The sequence below is a fragment of the Heloderma suspectum genome, chromosome 5 (genome assembly GCF_057233095.1).
Source record: "Heloderma suspectum isolate Gila_16-S chromosome 5, 16-S_ref, whole genome shotgun sequence".
Taxonomy (NCBI): Eukaryota; Metazoa; Chordata; class Lepidosauria; order Squamata; family Helodermatidae; genus Heloderma; species Heloderma suspectum.
The window spans coordinates 134,620,700-134,642,480 of NC_139462.1; the positions used below are offsets into that span (position 1 = coordinate 134,620,700).

General features: G+C 45.1%; 1 protein-coding gene across 2 annotated transcripts in view; it reads left to right on the forward strand.

The window, feature by feature from the left end:
- The first annotated feature begins 10,270 nt into the window (after positions 1 to 10,270).
- VSTM2A (V-set and transmembrane domain containing 2A) overlaps positions 10,271 to 21,781 on the forward strand; it is a 53,789-nt gene continuing 42,278 nt past the window's right edge. The window contains exon 1 of one of the 2 annotated variants that reach the window (XM_084860392.1): positions 10,271 to 10,551. The gene's annotated coding sequence lies outside the window, so the exon portion shown is untranslated. Of the gene's footprint in view, positions 10,552 to 18,368; positions 18,477 to 21,781 lie in introns of those variants that run through there. The other variant, XM_084860391.1, reaches the window with a different exon arrangement.

Here is a 21,781-nt window from a genome sequence, read left to right on the forward strand (position 1 = left end):
AGTTTCAGAATTAACCTTAGAAATGGTCCTAAACTACCACTGCAGAGGTGTGGAATTCAAGGGCAGTGCAAACTCTAAATTCTTGCTTTCCAAAGAGGCTTTTTATTTCATTTTTATTGGCGTTGGCAGTTTGGCACAGTTCACACCTTCACTCATTTCTGGTTATTTTTTAATTACATACATGTAAGGAAGGGCATCTAAGAAATGTCCAAATGGGGAAAGAGAGGAGTAGGTTCACAGAGTAATATAATCAGAAGTCATCATGCCTTGACCTCCATTCTCCCACATGGGTGTGAGAGGGGGGTGGCTGCAGTGATGTAGCGGAGGCAGGACTCACAGGGATGCAGCCCCAGCACTTTTTCATTAGCAGGGGCTCTGATGTCATCTGCCACCCCCGTCAGAATTCCCTGTTCCCTCTGAGCTTAGCTGCGATCCTCACTGTAGGGATGTACCAAAGTCACTTACCTTTTTGAAGGGTGACATTCGTGGTGGGGGGAGGCGCTCCATCCCTCCCCCTGAAATTCTGGCCCGGGGGGGAGGCGCTCCATCCTTCCCCCCCCCCCCCGAAATTCTGGCTGGCCAGCTCTGCTCCGCAGGGATTCTGCGGAGCCACCGGCTGGCTCCGCCAGCGGCCAGAAATCCGGCCGCTGGCTAGCAGGGACGCAAATGGCGGCGGCTGTAGCCACCGCTGTTTGCGTCCCTGCAGTCAGCCGTGATAGGCTACGTAAATGTTTACGTAGCCTATCACGGCTGATTTAAAAGAAAAAAAATGCGCATATGCAAATGGCGGCGCCCATGGGTGCCACCATTTGCATTCCTTACGTCTTAGTCTACGTAAACATTTACGTAGACTAAGACGGCGAAAATAAGGGGAACGCAAATAGCGTAGCGTCTACCGCCGGAGCCACTGCCGCCAGGAAGATCCGCCCAAGGTAAGTCCCGTCCCGGGGGGGGTGGGAGGCAGACCGTTCCACCACCGATTTCGGGGGGCCGAATGCACTGGCATTCGGCCTCCCCGAGATTCGTGGCAAAATTCTCTGACATCCCTACCTCACTGTAGCTTTGGGGGTAATGAATTTTCCAAGCAACAATATATTGTTCCATATTGGAATGCAAAGTATTTGCGATGACTTGGTCTGGAATGGGCAATTAAGACCCATTTGCTTTACCAAAGATGTGCTCCTGGGGGAGATGAAAACTCCTAGAACTGGTTTGTTGATATGGATCGACACAGCTGCCTGAAATTTTTGGACTGCCCTTGGAGACTGTCACAATGAGCTCCTGCATTTCCAAATTTACCACTACACCACTGTGTGTGTGTGTGTGTGTGTGTGTGTGTGTGTGTTTCAATCCAGCTGGGTGTGTGGATGTTTCTGTTGGAGGGGAAGGAGGGAGATATAATGAAGAGCTTAGGCGGGGCTAATGGGTAATGTTGGGGCACTAAGGGAGTGTGCAAGAGGCTGTTTAAATGAGAAGGGATCTGTCCACGAGGGCTGAGTTGAGAGGGTGAAGCTTCCATAGAGTATCATATTTTGAAAACCTAAAATGTTCGTGTTTGAGTGAGTGAGTGAGTGAGTGAGTGAGTGAATGAAAAAGATTTTAATGCCCCTGCATTTTTTTCTCAGACATCCAATTGAAATACCCCTGCCTTACTCTCATCTGATCTGCACTGTTTTTGGATCCCAGCTGAAGGCTGTATATCTTACAAGGTTGCATAATCTCAGAAGGGGGCATGGCTGTGACTGTCACAAAGGGACTCAGCACTTCTGAATTTGCCATTACACTATTGGGGGCAGGCAGGGGCTTTTGGAAGACTCTTGCATATGAAAAACAAAGCGTACACAAATTCCAAAGGTAGCCATGTTGACCATAAGAAAAATGTCAAAATCCATATTGGTGTAATACCTTTGTAAGGGCAACCAAAAGAGCACCAGAAATGTGCATGATTTCGTGACCTCCAGATCTCTTCATCAGGCAAGATGTTACAAAAAGCAGGTTGGAGGGTGGGGGAAATAGGGGAGAAAAATTACCGGACTTGATGATGAAGTCAGCGAATTTGCATTTTCAGAGTGCCAGGATGGAGGAGTGGTCTGGAGACATACAAATTAGGCTCTGCAGGACATGTGATAATTAGACCTGCAGCTGCCCTGGGATTGCTGGGAACCAGAAAGGAAAAAATATGTTGGATTCCCCTATTTTGGAAATATAAAATCCATTCTGAGTGATGCACACTGGAGAGGAAAAAAACACGGGTTCAGAATTTATTTAGCTGAATTCCTTGCTGCTACTGGTGGAGGGAGCAATCCTACCAGGATAGGCAGCTGCTTTCAAACTCGGAGGCGACTGCCTATCCAATGCAGGGCAGGAGAAGCGCGGAGGGGATCATCCCTTCTGCGTTTCAGCTGCCCTGCATTTGCGGCTAGACATTTTGGCTGTCTGGGAAGGCGGGGTGGGGGAAGCGGCTGCCGGACGACACATAGGATGTGTTGTGCCGGCATTTCCGCCTTCCCTGCCCCAGAACACCCGCTGGACCACCTCGTTTGCACCGCTCCACGCTCTTATTAGGTTGCACTCCCCCTAAAGGATCAGGTTCGTAGTTTGGGGGTGCTCTTGGATCCAGAACTGTCACTTGAGGCACAGGTGAACTCAGTGGCACGGAGCACTTTTTATCAGCTTAGGCTGGTATACCAACTACACCCTTATCTGGACAGAGATAGCCTAGCTACAGTTATCCATGCTCTGATAACTTCTCGTCTGGATTACTGCAATGTGTTATACGTGGGGCTGCCTTTAAAAACGGTCCGGAAACTTCAGCTGGTCCAAAATAGGGCAGCAAGATTGTTAACAGGGACTGGCCTGTGAGCTCATATTACGCCAGTACTTTTCCAGCTGCACTGGCTGCCAGTCCATTTCTGGGCCTGATTCAAAGTGCTGGTGTTAACATTTAAAGCCCTTAACAGCTTGGGGCCAGGTTACCTGAAGGATCGCCTCCTCCCATATGTGCCTGCCCGGACCTTAAGATCATCATCAGCGGCCCTTCTCCATGAGCCCCTGCCAAAGGAAGTGAGGCGGGTGGCTACTAGGAGGAGGGCTTTTTCTGTTGTGGCACCCCAGCTCTGGAATGAGCTCCCTAGTGAGGTTCGCCTGGCGCCTACATTGTACTCCTTTTGGCACCAGGTGAAGACCTTTTTATTTTCCCAGGCATTTTAGCTTTCTAAATTTTTATCTTTGCTGTTTTAAATCTGTATTTTAAACTCCTGTACTGCTGCTAGGTTTTATTGTGGTTGTATTGTTATATTGTGGTTTTAATGTTCTATATATTTTAAATTGTTTTATTGTGTGTTGTTTGGTTTTAGTTTTTGTGAACCGCCCAGAGAGCTTCGGCTATTGGGCGGTATAGAAATAAATAAATAAATTATTCCTAGTGTGGAGTGAGGGGCTGTTCTGTGCTGCCAAGAGGCAGCACAGGAAGGGCTGAAGGTTGGTTCTTAGGGAACCAACCTCAAAGCCAATGCTCCGAGGTCAGTTCCCAGGAACCGACCTCTCCTATCCTATGGCCATTTAGCCACTGACTAGCAGCCATAGGACTGTGCCTTAAGAAGCAGAGGATGACTAGTTCAAAATAATCTATTTCAATTATTTGAATGCATACACATTGATTCAAAGTGGCTGGCTGGTACCCTCAATAGTACCTTCTACTTGCTTGCTTTGTTTACTCCCTCTGAAAGTTCAGCTGTCATCACAGGAAAGGTGAAGGGTTTTTCAACTATTATAGTTATTATAGTATTATAGTTATTATAGTCAACATTTCCTGAAATCACTCACATCTTGTTTATTAAGCTAGGAATTAGCAAGACGATACTCAAAAGCACTAGCCAAACACAATGTGGTTGCTAGCCCTGACTTTATTTCAAGATGCTGTTTTGATGCACACTTTTAATTACCTACATGGGAAGAGCACAGAAAGCATAAATATGGCCAGATGTACACCATATCATTACGATCCCATCATGGTGACGCTATATCCCTCCTGTGCATTTATACCTGGTCAGGCACACGGTGTCATTTGTTGTGATATATTAGATAATGTGGAATAAAAAGCAGGAAATAACACTACCAAAGTGGTATATCGAATGTATAATGTGCCCCAACAGTTAACAGTGCCCCTCAATACCGATGAAAAGCACTAGTGTAGATCTAGCCTGTGTTAGAAACAAATCCTTTGAGTGAGTTTTTAATGGATTAGATTCAGACTAGATTAGTTGCACTCAGTGCTGCCCATTGACATGAGTGGGACTTGTGAAGTCATAATTAACTAGTCTCATTGATTTCAGTGGGAACTAAGTGCAACATAGAGCAATTCCATGGGTGTATAACTCATTGGACAGAGTGCTCTGAGTGTCCTAAGCCCTGCCAGCAAGAACCTGGAAGGGCGGGAGGAATGGCAGAGGCTTTTTTAGGCTCTCCATCCTCCAAAAGTGCATTTGGTGTTAGTTGGGCCCCTGAGCTCATCTAACTCACTTACCTTTCTGGGGATGGGGCAGGGGCTGAGAGGCCTTTGGATCTGACAGTTCCATGGGATCTCCCCTCCCCACCCAGTAGCCTGCCCTCACTATTCCCCTTTCCTCCCTTGCTGAGGTTGGAGTCCCACCCTTGGGAGAAGGAGCCACCACAGAGTTTTCTGCAGCAGCTGGGAGGAGCTTGGAGTGGGTGGGATGGGAAGATCCACAGTTAGAGCTCCTCCTCCAAAGTCGGACAAGATTCACTGCACCCTATGGCCCCTCAGTCAGACACCATCTAAGGTGCCATAGGATTGCTCTCTAACATCGTCAGCATCCCAACCCAAAGTGCTTTATAACTTCAGACAACACATGCATGCATACTTTCAAACAGTTCTGGGGGTTTTGTTTGGTTTTTTTTAATCAAATAACTAAACAAAAAAAAGTGATAACTTTGAAGGCATTGAAGTTACAGTTCTTTAAACACCCACCATTAAGAAGTACTTCTTTGAGGGACTGCCTGTTATGCTACAGATTATATAATTACCTAAACACAGCAGCAGCAGAAGCCATGTGGAAGGAAGCTTTTACACATACCTGGAATGGCATGGAAACAACAACTGAGTCACTGCAATACTGATACATGTATTTTTAAAAAGCTCTAGAATCGAGACAGAATACGTTATGTTTGTCTTACTCTGCAAAGAGGAGTTTTGTATGGCTATCCATTCATTAGAGCTGAATTCATTACCTGCCTTTCTATCTGAGTGCATCCCCTTGCATATTATTTGCTAGGCAAATTGCTCATTATGTACCACTGAAGTATTCCTTAGATGCAATCTTGGACTGAAACTAAATAAAACAAAGAACTGGCAAATAATATAAGAAAAACATTCTGCTAACTGCCAGCCATTCTGGAATCACGTGCAAAAATAGCAATGCACGTTTATGGCTCCTTTGGAAGGTTACACTGCTTCATGCAGGTAGGTCAATCGTATTGCTGCAAGAACTTACAAACAAAAAAGAATAGGGGGAAAAAAAAAAGATTCTGAATGAGTTCATTTCTTCACCAATATATCTTACTGGTCTTGAGGTACAGGATATTTGAGGTACAAAATAATCCAGCAAACCAAAGGCTCAGTGTATTTTCATCTCAGTGAAGAAATGGAAAATACCTCGTCCCTCATAATGGGAGAGCCTGATTTGTATATGACATCCATAATTTTCTCTTGCTGGCTTTCACATGGAAAATCCCCCCCGCCCCCCCAAAAACCAATTAAGCTACACCTTGCTTTTGATGTCCTTGGATAACATGTCACCCAGAACTCATGGGCTGCAGCACCAGCCATGGCTTGAATATTCACAATGGCAGCTGGCATGTGCAGCAACCCACAGTGGCTTATTTAAGCCACAGTGGGCACTGGTGATCATGTGACCTGGCCCAGATCCTAGATCCAAAACAGGCTGGCTAATATTTGGGTCATTGCCCTATGCCATCCCAAACTCTATAAGAGGTAATCCATAAAAGTCAGGACTATTTTTACCCCCTCTTCTGTTTGGGTGTAATTCTTGGTTTCACGCCCTGCCTTACTCCATGATGCAGGCAGAAATTGGTATTTTCAACAGCTTGGGCATCAGAAAAAAACAGTCAAGAGGGACAAATAAATCTGTTGTTTTTGTTGTTGCTGCACCAGACATCTCTTGAGTAGGATGTGGAATGGGTTTTTGTTGTGGTTTGGTTCCAAACTGGCTGAGGGAATAGGGCTCAGGGTTCACCTATTCCACAACGCACAGCTAAAAAGTGGACCTTACTGAGGTGAGGGGGTATTAATGTACTAAACATGTAATAAACATCTGGCAGGGTCAATGTGGCAAAAAGAAAATAGGGAGAGTAAAAATGCTGATTGGCATTAGGGATGTCAGAGAATTCCGCCATGGACTCCAGTGAGGCCGGATTCTTTAGAATCCATGGAGGAATGGCCTCCTGCCCCCGCCACCCCGTGGAATCCCCCCGGGACGGAGCTTACCTGGGGCAGATGCAGCGGCGGCAGCTCCGGCAGCGGCTCCGGCGGCAGTGGCTCCAGCTGGTCTCCCGGCCGGCTGCTGCCGGGCTGCTGCGGCCGCAAATGGCAGCCGTCGTAGTGGCCGCCATTTGCGTGCTTGCAGGCAGCCGTGATAGGGGAATCCTGTAGGCAGCCACGATAGGGGAAACCCCCCCCCCATCGTAGTGGCTGCCATTTGCATCCCTGCTTTAGCTGTGATAGGCTACGTAAATATTTACATATTTACGTAAATATGTAAATATTTACATAGCCTATCACGGGCTACCATAGGGACACAAATGGCATCCCCTACACAGGACGCCATTTGCGTCCGCACCAGCCCAACAGCGGCTAGAGGCCCTGCTGCGGATTGGCCTGGCTGGCGGTTCCACAGCATGGCCGCGGAGCAGAGCCAGCCGGGCAGGATTCCAGTGGGGAGGACCGGATCACCTCCCCCCACATTGAGGATTCTGGGGGGAGGACCGGATCGCCTCCCCCCCCAGCGGATGCCCCAACTGGAACCAGGTAAGGGATTCGTACATCCCTAATTGGCATCCAATGGCATCATGGATAGGGATGGCTGGATCTGTCAAACTTGATCCCACTGAGGCTCTCATTTTTCCAGTGCCAACATTCTATCTCAGACCAGTTCGATATGTTCCCCACCACTACTCAGAAATCCATAACTATTTTTGTTTGCATTTTTCAAATGTACACATGCACCCATTCACCAAAGCATGTTTGTGTGCATTTTAGAAACGCACACCGTTTTCTTTGCTCATTTTTCAAAATTCCTCGGATGTTTTGTATGAGGAGGAACCTGCAAATTCACTTCAAATAAGCTTTAAGTGAAATCTGGCAACAGATTATAAATTAGAGATATGCAGAATTCCCCTAAGAAATCTTAACTGCTTGGATCCAGGATCAGCCTTCCGCAAGAGGAAGTGTTCTGCTTGCAGAAGGCCCCTTGAACCAATTTTAGGGGATCCCTGCTTCTTTCCACACCACAGCTACACCCTGTGTGTAGCATTTTCAGGGGGATAGAGGGGCTGTCGTGGGAAGAAGAGGGTGGGGAAGTCCACTTCCATCTGCACAAATAAATCTGGATCCAGCCCATCAGCACACATTTGGCTTCCCTCCAAATCCTTCAACTGTTTTGCTTGAGGAAGAACTCCAAAAATTGCTTTAGTGAAAAGGCTGACACGACTAGTGAAATGGACTCTCATATTCAGAGGCAATAATCCTATGAATATCACGAACTGGTGATACCACCTTCAAGACCTGCACCTAGGAAAAAGAAACCAAATGCACAGTTACAAGATGGGGGATACGTGGCTCAACAACACTACACACGAGAAGGATCTTGGAATTGTTGTCGATCACAAGCTGAATATGAGCCAGCAAGGTGATGTGGCTGCAAAAAAGGCAAATGCTATTTTGGGCTGCATTAATAGAAATATAGCTTCCAAATCTCAGGAAGTACTAGTTCCCCTCTACTCAGCACTGGTTAGGCCTCATCTGGAGTACTGTGTCCAGTTCTGGGCACCACATTCTAAGAAGGATGCAGACAAGCTGAAGAGGGTTCAGAGGAGGGCAACGAAGATGATCAAGGGCTGGAAACAAAGCCCTATGAAGAGATACTGAAAGAACTGGGCATGTTTAGCCTTGAGAAGAGAAGACTGAGGGGAGATATGATAACGTTCTTCAAGTACTTGAAAGGTTGTCACAGAGAGGAAGGCCAGGATCTCTTCTCGATCATCCCAGAGTGCAGGACACAGAAGAATGGGCTCAAGTTACAGGAAGCCAGATTCCAGCTGAACATGAGGAAAAATTTCCTGACTGTTAGAGCAATACGACAGTGGAACCAATGACCTAGGGAGGCGGTGGGCTCTTCCACACTGGAGGCGTTCAAGACGAGGCTAGACAGTCATCTGTCAGGGATGCTCTGACGTGGATTCCTGCAGTGAGCAGGGGGTTGGACTCGATGGCCTTGTAGGCCCCTTCCAACCCTACTATTCTATGATTCTATGAATTATTCCCCTCATCCACTCCATTTCCTCTGTTGACCCAGACCTTATAATTTTCCCAGCAAGGTGGAAGTGGGATTACATTCCTTAATGCTATGTATGAAAATATGCTAAGATAATAAGCAGAGCTTTGAAACAAAAACCCCAGGATTAACATTGGAAGAAACAGGAAGAAAAGGATTGGAGGTGTGCTGTTGGCATTGTGTATTTCCCCTCAGACTTGTTTGAAGCCTGATATGAAACCACCCAATTCATTTCCACTTATTTAAAACATTGCCCAAGCCTTTCAAAGGCAACGAGGCCACAGTCTCTGTCCTGTGCACCATCTAAACTCCCAGGCCACAGTCTCTGTCCTGTGCACCACCATCTAAACTCCCCAGGTTCTGCATTTGGTGATGAACACTGCCTCTTCCTAATAATGTGGGGAGCTGTGGGGAACTCCCTTTCAACTAAAATTTCAAACCAGCCTTGCTATCAGAAACGTTCTTTACTAGTTCCACTGTTGCCTTCCCTTCTTAATTAGACTATTTGCAGTCTAATTATTTGTGTCTTAGTGGTGACATGTTTTTTCTCTTCCTCTAAAAAATAATTGTATTCCAATAACCACTAATCAACAATTGCCGAGTGGGGGGACAGACTGTGGATGCAGTCAAAAACTCCTTCAATTGAAGAGTGGTTAAACTGGGCATATAATGCTTATGAAATTTAAATAGACAAATGATCCTGAAAGAAAAGTGAAAGTTGATATGAACTCACTTTCTAGAGTGTGGCAATCTTTGTACAGTCTACTGAAATGAAATTAAATGAAATTAAACCACAAGCAGATGTGAAACAGCTTCTATATATTGACTAGAAATCTTGGTAACATGTCGTTTTTATTCTGTATCCTACATTTTATCATTTTCTACTATATTTAATTGGTATAAAATTGATTAAGCAATCTCTAATTTAGATATCTCAATCTTAGAATTGTTGTATGTCTTTTTAATGATCTAATAATTAAAAAACACAATGAGAGAAAGTATGTTAATTTGCTATTTTTAATAATTTATACTAGATGTAGGATTTCACTTTTTAAATCATAGAACTAGAATTTCTTGGGTACCTAATTTCTGCTTTCATTTTTTTAATATTCCTGGGACAAATCGTGTAATAATCTCTCTGTTGTGAGGAAAATGCAAATATTGCTAATTTTCTTACAATATGGATCATAATTCTTGGCAATAACCAGTGACTAAACTGAGCACTAAACTGAGCAAATGTGCACATGCACACGCACACACACACGCACACACACACACACACACAGACAGGACTCAGTTCTCTAGAAAATGTTGGTATTGCCATTTGATAATATATATATTGGATTTTTATTTATGTGAAAACTCCTATTCATTGCATAGAAGGTAGATCAATGTTACTGCAGTGACTTTAACTAAAGATTAGATAAGTGTTCCAATTGAAGGATTTAAATTACTTCAAATGCTCCTTGCATTTTTAATTTTTTGCATAGGTGACCTGCAGAAGCACTTTCCTGTATTCTAGGATTTTTACTGCAGCTCTTGGTGTATCAGCTGTTAGACTACCAGCTTTCACAGTTTGCTTTCTACTGTGGGGATAAGCAGAGATATGGTTGCCAAACTGTGATTTTAAAGAACACCTCCCTAGCAGGAAGATCAAAGATAGATCACTGAGTGGAGGCAGTTGGGGGCGGGGATTAACCCCAGCCCCTACTATTCAGAATATCTTATTTATTGAACAAATGGTTGGCGACTTGAGTAGTCCAGAGGAATTGTAATTCCATGAATGAATACCTATCCAGTGCCCTTAGATACTATTTTGTTTTGGAGTGAAATTTTCAAAATGTTTCCTTCCTTCCTTCCTTCCTTCCATCCTTCCTTCCTTCCTTCCTTCCTTCCTTCCTTGCCTGCCTGCCTGCCTGCCTGTCTGCCTAAGAAGCCCTGCAAGTCAACTGTGCTCTAAGTATGAACATTTTATTGAATTCTAAATATATTGTGATTTTTTTGCTGATGGAAGAGAGGCTCCAAAATGATATGGCTATTAGGGGAGTTCTGAGGGATGAAAAATCATAAATCTGTTAAGGCAGTTCTATGGGATGCCCAGTCAGCTTGGAATTGGTGGCAGCTGATCTAATAAAGCACATAAACGATGCAATTTGAACCTGATGGAATTTTAGGACAAACTGTGTGTGTCATGTTGGGCTGTGCACAGGAATCACCTGATGACTGGGGAATGGATGCTAGGTGAATTCTTTTATACTGTGTACACTGAGAATATAGGCTTTGCAAATATATTAGCATATCCATCTTGGTAGCTGATCTGGGCCTAGTTCTCACTGATGATAAACCTGTTTCTTGGCTGTATCACTTGACTGCAAGTAGAGGATTACATGCTGGAATGCTCTATCATACCTCCACCCCCAAATCCCTATACATAGCAAACTAGATGCGAAGCAGAAAGATTCTCGCCAAGCTTTCTTCTCGCATGCTAATTGTCTACATGTGTGGAGATGCTTTCTCACAGGGGAGTATTCCATTATGTGAACCCTCACATACAGCCTGAAGTCATCCAGGCAGCCCACACACACATTGATTGCCTCAGCCACAACTAGGATGTAGCATAGTGGCTAAGACTGTGATCTATGAGCCAGGAAATCTCTGGATAAACTCACTGAGTGCTTTAGATAAGCCATCATTCTCTCATCCTCACCCACATTTACAATATGTGGATGATAAGAGTAATACTGACCTACCTTACTGGGCTGTTGCAAGGATTACTGAGATAATGCAGACAAAGTACTTTGGACACTATAAATGCTAAATGTTCTTGTTCACATTTCCTTTTTGAACTGACATCGTTCCCAACAGGAATAGTTTGATATACTTGCTTCCTGACACATTTCACTTTCTAAATTTCTCAGCACCTCTCAATGTCTTGTTCTGGCCCTGTGGTCTGTAAGCTATATTTGCAGATTCTTGAAGCTAATTAATATTGCTCATTCGCAAGGCCAACACACTGATTGTGTTGGGAGGAGAGGGAGAGTTAATCAATGGACAACTTGCAATTGAGGCCATAATGAAGCTGTGTGGTCTCTCTCTGCCTCGCAGGCTGCAGGCCATGCCCAGAGATTTTTCAGTACTGGGCAAGCTGGATGAAACCACCTTCTTCCCAGCTTACCTGCTAGGTAAGCAAGCAGTGTGGATAAGTGAAAGGTTGCTTGCTTGTTATTTGTCTGAGGCCCCAACTTCAAGCTTCATTAGAAGGGTCCTGCTACAGAGTTCCTTGGGATGAGAGTTCCAGAAATCTGGGCTTGGTTTCGATCAGGAGTGTCTTTGGCCCCCTTTCAGCCAGAGGGCCAAATTAAATTTCAGAGAAGCTGTCTAGGCCCACATTCCAGTGGTGAACATGGTGGAAGGCAAAAAAGAATGGATCCAACATCCCTGGTTTAGCTAAATGGAGAGCTCAATACAAGGAAAAACATGCATTTGGAATCCCATGTAAGAAAATAACTGGGCATGGGTGTAATTCAGAACAGAGATGCAATGATCAGGGAAGGAGTTAAACACCTCCCCTGATACTTCTTGTTTTCACATCAGCAAAACTGCTTTTCTGAAAAAAGGGCCACTGAATAGTCTCCACTTGCACATACATTCGCAACTTTGCCATTTTTAGATACCCTAGGAACATAATTCCTGAAGCTGCTTTCCAAGGTGTTTTCTTTATTTTGTTTGAGAAATACTTCTTGCCGAGTATCCCCAACCATCACATGGTCTATAGAAAATGTCAGGAGAACCTTCTCTAATCCAAGAAGGTAGATAGCAAATGAATGTGATGCTCTCTTCAAAAGTGCCTGACAGATGGCTGGCAACACTCTGTGGCTCTAGGGGTCTATAGCTTCAGGCAATCACTCTGTCATCTGTTGTTTTTAACAACCAGTTGTTATCAGTGGTGGCCCTTAAAATACAAATTACCTTGACTTTGGATAGAATCAGCAAGACTGCGAAAGAAAGAAAGAAAGAAAGAAAGAAAGAAGCCCACTTATTGCTATTCTTTCATCCTTACGTGATCTGTAATCACAGGTTACCCAGTTTCAATCTCTCTATATATTCCCTCCTGAGTACCTGATAACAGCCCTTACTGGCCTAAGGAGAGAAGGTCTACTGTAGGGTGGCCAGGTGTCCTCTTTTATGGAGGACAATCCTCTGTTTGAATGGCAGCCAGAGGACTATCCTATGTTTGAAAGCATCCTCTATTTGAAGGGGTGTCCAACTGAAGTCCAGTTTAAAGATAATGAACCCTAAGAATAGGGATGGAGGGACTCACTGCTGTCTGGTTTCACCAGGCGCTCACCAAGCTGCCACCGCTACTCACTTCCCCCCCCCCCAATCCCCAGACCTGCTCACCGAGCAGCTGCATACTCGGCAAGTGGGTCTGGCCACCGCCTGTCCTCTTAGTGAGCTGCCATTTTGTGTAAAAATGGCAGCTCGGGGATTCTGGGAATCTAATGTTGCATTAATGGCAGCTTGTAAAGGGGTCATTTACGCAATGTTACAGGTGTGAATGGACCATTTACGCCTGTAATGTTGCATAAATGGTCCTTTATGGCTGCCATTTATGATGTAACATTAGAGTTATGAAAATTCCCAGGCCACCATTTTTACGCAAATCCAACCAATAACATTCTCTGGAGTGGATACAAACAGTTAAAAGCGTAAAATAAAATAAAATACAAATTGCTAATCACCACCACCACCACCACCACAACAGTTAAAATAAGATAGAACACCAACCTAACAAATGTACACCAAACAAATGGAATGTGTGAAATGGCCCTAAGATTGCCATATAAAATTAATGTCTCAATGGCAAAAACAAGGAGACAGACAGATAGACAGACAAGCTGATGCTGTATTCACTCTTAACTGTAAATGAAAGAGAACGTTCTGTTTGGATTAGACATGTAGAACGTAATGAGGTGAAAGAGCAGAAGGATGGAGGAACAGCCAAAAAGACCCCCAAAAACAAATGCCATCTCATCATTACGGGGGGGGGGGATATGTTATTATTACTACAGAAAACTGGCTGACCTCCTGCAGCTCATGTGTAATACTCTGACCTAGGAACATTAGTAGGATGGATATCTGCCCCCCCCCCCCCAGGCTCATAATGCTGTCTGTTTCATTTTTGCCACTAAGAGAAATAATGCATTAATTCAAAGTGGGTTTTAAGCAAAGCAAATGTATACCCTCTGTTCACTTAAGAGTGGAACAAAGTCACTATAGTTCTTTACACTTTTATGTTCACAGAAATAGGTGGTAAAAGCCCTCAGTCTATAAAGCTACTTAGTTAGCTTAGCTCCCAAAACAGACTTCTTAAGCAACACTCTTTTCTTTCTTTGCATGCCATAAGTCTGTATGAAGTCTGAATAACTTCAGAACTGAATTTATGTCAGGGTCTTTCTCGGCAGGCTGTAGTTTTTGGTATGATTTCCCAGGTGGAATTTCTACCAGTGCTGCAAAAAGCTGCAATTTTTTACTCCCAGTGAAAAAGCAAAACTGCATGTTTGCTGTTACTCAGAGAGGCCTTGTGAAAATTACCCTGGGCGCAAAGGACTATTCATGTATTTAAAGAAATCAGATTTTACCTGGCACTTCTGGAAGCAAAAAACTCAAAGGAAAACAACTTCTAATGCCAAATGGAATGGAAGTAGAAATCCAAAGAGTTCGTGAGAATTTTCCTTCACTGTCATGATGGGTGTTAGCTAGACAAGGTCTCTTAGAGCAGGGATCCCCAACCCCCGGGCCGCGGACTAGTACTGATCCATGGCCTGTCAGCAACCGGGCCGCAGGGGTGTGCGAAACCCCCTCACCTTGGGTCTGCGGGGGTCCGCGGGGGGGAGGTGATCCATCCCTCCCCGCCCCCAAATCCTCACCGGCCCTGGCTGGCTTCACTCCACGAGTCCGCAGAGCTGCCAGCCGGCTTCGGCCGCTGGCGGACTTCTGGCTGCTGGGACACAAATGGCGTCTCTATTCTACAAGTAATAGGCTACGTAAATCTTTATGTAGCCGATTACTGCAAATAATAGGGATGCAAATGGTGTCCACGTAGCGGACACCATTTGTGTCCCAGCGGCCAGAAGTCTGCCAGTGGAAACCCCCCCCCCTGGTCCGTGGAAAAATTGGACTGGTCCCTGGCGCCAAAATGGTTGGGGACTGCTACCTTGAGCACAATCCTATGCATGATTAGACAGCAATAAGTCCTACAACTCCCAGCATTCCACAGCCAGGAGCAAAGCTAGCTGGGGAATGCTGGGAGTTATAGGACTTATTGTTGTCTAAACATGCATAGGATTGTTCCCTTAAGCTTATGTTGTTCTCAGATCTTCTGTTCTAAAAGGCCAGAGGTGGGGAATTTCAGGCCTGGGGGTGAAATCTGGCTTTCCTGGGGTCCCATTCTGGCCCTCCAGGGTCCCCTAGATGGCCACACAGTATTTTCCCTATTCTAAAAGGTTGAAATGCCCCTCCAAAGGTAGAGTGACTGGCAGGAAGAACTTTAAGATAAAAAATGCTGGGTTTTCCCCCCAATTTTGGCACCACCCCCTCTTGCCTTTGGACCCACCGACCATTGGAATGTGGTCCCTGAGAGCTTCTCCAAAATTAAATTTGGCCCTCGGCCAAAAAGAGGTTCCCCACCCCTGTAAAAAGATGGAGGGTGATACTGGACTAACAGGGCCCTTTCATTATTCATAATGAGCCCCAATGAGCAGCTATTCATTTGGCACCATTCATGACTCCCCCCCCCCGCACCCATTTTCAATTTTAGTTGCCCTGGCCAGACACACAGGGGTTCCCAGCTTGGTTTTGATTCCATCCTAGCCAGCCCAGAGCAGAGTGGGGCATCTGTGGCTAGGTCTGATAGAGTGGGAAGGAGAAGGGCATCTTCTCATGCCCTGTCCACTTGTCTTTTCAGGGCAGAATTTCTGCCGCCCCTGCATCCTCACCCTCATCTGAAAATGGCAGTTCTGGAGGAGGGCACTTAGATGCAGGGCCTCTTCCTTGTGCGAGATCTTCTTTGCCATCTGGGATGGGGGTGAGGGTAATCCGGCCACCGGACCGAAAGTGGTTGCCCTCTCCTGTTCTTTGGCCTCGTGCCAGAGACTGGTCTTTTTGCCAGTTGCAAAGTCCCCCATCCCATCCTGTCTAGGAGGTCCCTTGGCAGCTCCTGATCAACCACTGACCTCCTCCTTCTCAAGACATAGTTCCCCTCCCTGCCAGTTGTATCATTAATTGGGGAATGGCTGGTGTTGCCCCACCTCTATAATGGGCTAGGGAGGGGAGGGCTGCCTCCTACATTCTTTTGGCATCAGGAAAAAGGTGTGGGCTGGTGGGAACAGCAGACCCTTGCTCCAAAGCCATGATGAGAGTGGGTGGGTTACCTTTGTCTCCGTCTTGCTGCCACCCCAAGGGGCCATCACTCAACTGCAGCACACACGAAGTACCTTGGTAGCCAAGGGCCTCATACTCTTGAATGTCACTCTCAGCTAGCTGGTCTGATGTGTTATTGATCGCCACCTCCTTTGTCTCCTGCAGTGCTTGGCCACAACCATTGCTGCCTAAGAGCCCCCTTGACATCTCCAGCCACCCTATTGGCTGGCCCTACATTAGGCTGACTTGGCCCACCCCTTCGTTGTCTTCTGTCTCCTGCCCACAGAAGGGCGCAGGGGGAGGGGGGAGAAACAGTATTGGCCTCCTGACAGTGAAGCCCCTGTTGGCTGAGTTGAAATGGCAACACAGAAAGTTCATGAACATTCCAACTGCGTAAGGAAGGAACCTGCCTGAATATTTGAAATCATGATCCATTTTCCATGTCATGTGGAAAACAGGTTAATCTGGCTGGGACTAAAATCTCACCCAAGGACAATGAAGCATTGTAGGTCAGGCTAAGGACTGGAAGCATTTCTGGGAAACAGAGAAACTATGGGTAAGGAAGGAGCCTAGTGGCAGGAGGAAAAAGTAGAGTGGCAATCAAGCAGTGAGGGTGAGGGGCAGCTGAATTTCACATTTGATATGAACCACCCAGCCAGTCCGTTGACTGCAGGCTTCAGGTTCTATTTCAAAAGTGACTTTACCCTACCAGTCCAGGGCAAGGAATGTCTCTGCAACAATGCTTGTGGAGAATTAAAAAAAAAAAAAACTTTTAAGGGATAAATTAGAATCCGAGACCTATGAAAAGAGATTGGAATATGTCAGTTCAAGCTGTGTAACCAAATAAAAGACACTTATCTTTCATTGTTTAATATTCCTAACTGAATGGTAATAACATTTAAGATGATGAAAAGCAACACATGGAAGGGAATATAATGAAGCAAAGCTGGTAGGATAATTATGCTGACATGTCTAGGCATCGTGAGGAAGTGGCATTGAGACTGTGCTAAAAATTTCTGCCCCTTTTTTAACCATTCTCATTCAGTCTGATAGAAAATAAATAGCTTTCAAAAAGAAATTCAAAGGAGAAGAAGATCTGGGGGAAATTCTCATGGGTTGGGTTCAGTGTTCTTCTGCTTACCTGACTTATGTGGTGGCCAGTGTGAGTGTCCTGTCTTTCACTGTGCCCTCATCTCTCTGGCAGCCTGTAGCCTCCTCAGCTTCCTGCACTTTAATTAAAGCTCAGGGAAAGACATCATGAGGTGATTCCTCCCATGGGGCTTTTTTTGGATCAGGAAACTCAGGCAACATGGGACGCGGCAAAGCAATGGATAGATGCATAACAGAAAGACAAACACAGCACACTCTTGCCTGCTGCCAAATTTTCACCATCATTTTTGTCGTACCCCCTGCCCTGTTAGGGGTGTGGGGGCGGGGCTGGGATGACATGAGCTATGGCACATGGTGAAGGATGCAAAATGGAGACCAAGTGGCTAACACATTTGCTGCCACTGCCACTTGTAGTGACAGCACGGAAAATTTTAAAAAACCTGAGGAAAGGAGAGAAAGACGCTGTGCGCCAGCTGCTCCTAATGGTGAGCTGCCCCTTTCAGAAACTGTTTGAGAATGTCTCCTTCTCCTGGAGAAATTCAGTGAAATTGTCCCCCCGAGTTTTTCTGTCCACAAATGGGGCAGAGAATTTTGAGGGGCCGTTTGCACACAGCTCTAAAATTGAGCAGGGCACCTATCCCTAATATCAGACATTGGCATTCAGTGAGTAAGTGAACTGTGGTGTCATTGAGAAGCATGGAACGCTCTTATAGAGATTATGTCCCCCCAATGCTTGCTTCTCTGATGTGCTATGTATTCTTATTTGGTGTGGTTTTAGCATATGTGCCCTGTTAGGGTTACCCCCGCCATTGTTTGTTATTCTTTTATTGATTATTATATCTTGGACTGAAAGCTGGGATATACTGTAAAACATGGTACAGGTAATCATTATAGACATGTTTATGCCTGCACAACCTATGACTCGGCAAGCCAAGCAAAGCCAATTGGCTATGTATTGTGGCCTGCCATGTGCTTGACAACCCCAATTTATTTTCTTTTACATTCTCAGGCAGATGATAAAAACAGGAGGTTTTTCAAATCCATGGTGGGTCCCCACACGGCAAGTGAGCCGAGTCCAGGTTGGTAGGTCACACGTTGTCCAGGCCTAGCATTGGGTCCTTACTTCCCCACCCTACACCTGAAATCCTCCACAGCTCTCTGGCACTCAAGAGGCAGCCTGCCAGATGGCTGCACTTCCTGGAATGCCCATGGGAGGGTATCATGATGTAACATCCGCCCGTAGGCATTCTGGGAAGCACAAGAGGATGAGGAATGCTGGAGACCAGCAGAACGTTTCTTCTTCTTTCAGTTAAAAGGAAGAATGCCACACTACTTGAACCTCTTGCAGTTTTGGTAAGGTGCTCCTAACCTCTCCTCCAACAAATGGAGAAAATGTACAAAAATATTTTTATTTATTTATTTATTTATTTATTTATTACCCTACCTTTCCACCAAAAAATGCCACTCAAGGTGGCTAACAATAAAATCCAAATTAAAAACAAACCCTTAATTAGAACAGAACTCTAAAGTAAATTAATTTAAAGCACAACTGAATAAAACAGAACCATTAAGAAATAAACAGCACAAATTAATTCTAAAAAAACTCTTCAGCAGCAGACCAGCTTATATGCCAAAAGCCAGCCTGAGTGAAAACACCTTTGCCTGCCAGTGGAAGGACAGCAACCCCTGTCAACACAGCCCCGATATCAAGGCAGTACTTGTCTGTGGGGACAATCTGTAGGTTAAGCCCAGCATTGGTGTGAGGGGTACTTCCCTTTCTGGACCCCACATCTCACATTAATAGTAAGAACAAATAGGAAGAGGATGATTTCTTCAGCTTTTTAATTAGTTTTGTTTGTTTGATAACAGGCACCCCCAAAATAACACCCATGAAAACATAGGTCTCAGTGAGGTTAAGCAGGAGTAAGGGGTGTAACTTATAAAGACCAGAGGGAGGGGCCAGACAGGAGGTGGGGGTCATGGATTTTATTAATCACCCCCTCTTCTCCTCCCCCCATAATTTGAACACCATCATTGTATGTGATTGGTTGTTCCTGATGCATCTGAAGGGTTGAGGACATTTAGCCAGCCCACCACAATGCTAATTAGCAGAAAAGAGTTACCTCTCTGTGAATGGGACAGAATCTCAGCTTTAATGTAATGATGCTGAAAAAAATAATTCTACAGTTCTTTGGCAATAATATGGATAGAAGGGACCTATAGATCAGGCAGCCTAGTGGTGGCTAATCCCACTTAGTCAGTAAGACATAGATGAAGTTCAAAGTCTGAGAATTCCCCACTCTAGTTGTACTTTTCTGTGGCTGTGCTGTAAGCTACCAGCCATGCCCACAGGTTGCGGATAGTGCAATGACCATCGGATATGATGGCTGTGATATAAGCAGGTATTGCTGATGAATAAGCAGTCACGGACAATCCAACAGCAACAATATGATAGCGCTCTTCAAGTACTTGAAAGGTTGTCACAGACAGGAAGGCCAGGATCTCTTCTCGATCATCCCGGACTGCAGGACACGGAATAATGGGCTCAACTTACAGGAAGCCAGATTCTGGTTGAACATCAGGAAAAACTTCCTGACTGTTAGAGCAATACGACAATGGAACCAATTCCCTAGGGAGGTGATGGGCTCTCCCACACTGGAGGCATTCAAGACGAGGCTGGATAGTCATCTGTCAGGGATGCTCTGACTTCGATTCCTGCATTGAGGAGGGGGTTGGACTCAATGGCCTTGTAGGCCCCTTCCAACCCCACTATTCTATGATTCTATAATAACAGGACATAGTGGGTAGCCCTTGGCAAAGGCTACCTTGGAAAATGCTACAAGTTCAAAGAAGTTGTTGCGACATGGTGAGTTATGCCACCACTAAATAAGCATACCCCTGACACAGGACAGCAGCTGGGTCGGTACAGATATGAGGCAGAGAAATGGATTTGGAATGGCTCAGCTGAAGAAATCATGGGCATTAGTCTGGGAGTGGCTGTAGTGGTCATGATACTGCAATGAGGAAGGCACTGGGAAACCATTAAATATCCCCAGTACAATCATTATGGCTAGAATGTGTAACAAAATGGCTCTCAGTCCATGGCAGACCTCAGAGGGTTCTAAGAATCCATGGGTGTACACTCAAAATAGCCACATGGAATGTGCAAAGCATGTTCCAGGCTGGAAAACTAGATAATGTTGTTGCCAAAATGCAAAGATTAACATACAGACGTCTTAAAAGGTAAAGGTGTCCCCAGCCAGTCATGTCCAACTCTAGGGTGCGGTGCTCATCCCCGTTTCTAAGCCGAAGAGCCAGCGCTGTCCGAAGACACTTCCGTGGTCATGTGGCCAGCATGACTGAACACCGAGGTGCATGGACTGCTGTCCTGCCAAACTGCTGTCCTGCGCTGCCGACCTTCCAGTCTGCAGTTCAGCGTCTTAACCACTAAGCCACCGCGGCCCCCTACAGATGTCTTAGGAGTCAGCAATGTTCAATGGCCAGGAAATGGAGAATGCCCTTTTGATAAAGGCTTAATGTATTATTCAGGAAGAAATGACAAGAATCATAGATAACACACAAGAAGGTACTATACAGAGTAAACAAACAGAATTGGTAAAGACCATCAAAAGAAGAAGGTAACAGTACCTTGGTCATATTATCAGAGGCAAAAAATATGCCATGCTCAGAAAATGGAAGGAAAAAGATCAATAGGAATAATAGCATCATAGAATCATAGGGATGGAAGGGGCCTACAAGACCATCGAGTCCAACCCCCTGCTCAGTGCAGGAAGCCTGATCCCCAGGCGGTCTCCCATCCAAGTACTAACCAGGACTGACCCTCCTTAGCTGCCGAGATCAGACGAGATCAGGCACATCAGAAGATGGACATCATGGTTAAAGAATCTGAAGGAATGGTTCAACTGTACTTCTATACAATTATTCAGAACAGCGGTGTCAAAAACAAAAATAGCTGTAATGATAGCTAACCTCTGATAGGAAATGGCACCTTAAGAAGAAGTTGTACTTTACAGCATAAATGCAGACTGCCCCTGTGCTTTAGGCCATAATGGAGTGGAGCTGGGACATTTTGATGGGCAGGGGCGATTACATTATCTGCCACGCCCCTTCGATTTTCATGTTCCAACTTCCATCTGAGTTTAGCTGCAGTCCCCACAGTAGCTGGAGGGTGGGGAGATGGATTTTCCTACAACAGTATATTGTTCATATTGTTGTAATGCTAAAAGAGCTATACAAAAATTGCTAGAACTGGTTTGCTGACTTTCAGATAAAATATTTCTCCCTGTTGCCTGCAAAAGAACTTCCTGGAAAATCTTAAGCTGGTGGTCTTACGCTGTTTGGGGATGTGTTGTATCCCTCTTTTCCCTTTTCTCATGCAGTCTCATGTCTTTCCAGCCAAAGTTCAACCTGCCAAATGCTACACTGCTCACTTTTCTATGACTGTCAGCAGATCCTAATACATTAGGTATTATGCTGTGTACCTCTGCTATAATTTATTTCATTTCATTTATATACTGCCCAATAGCCAAAGCTCTCTGGGCAGTTCAGAAAAATTAAAACCACAAGGTACAGCATAAAATAGCATAAAATATGATTGCTTTAAACTACAATATACTGTAAAAATATAACCAGAGTAA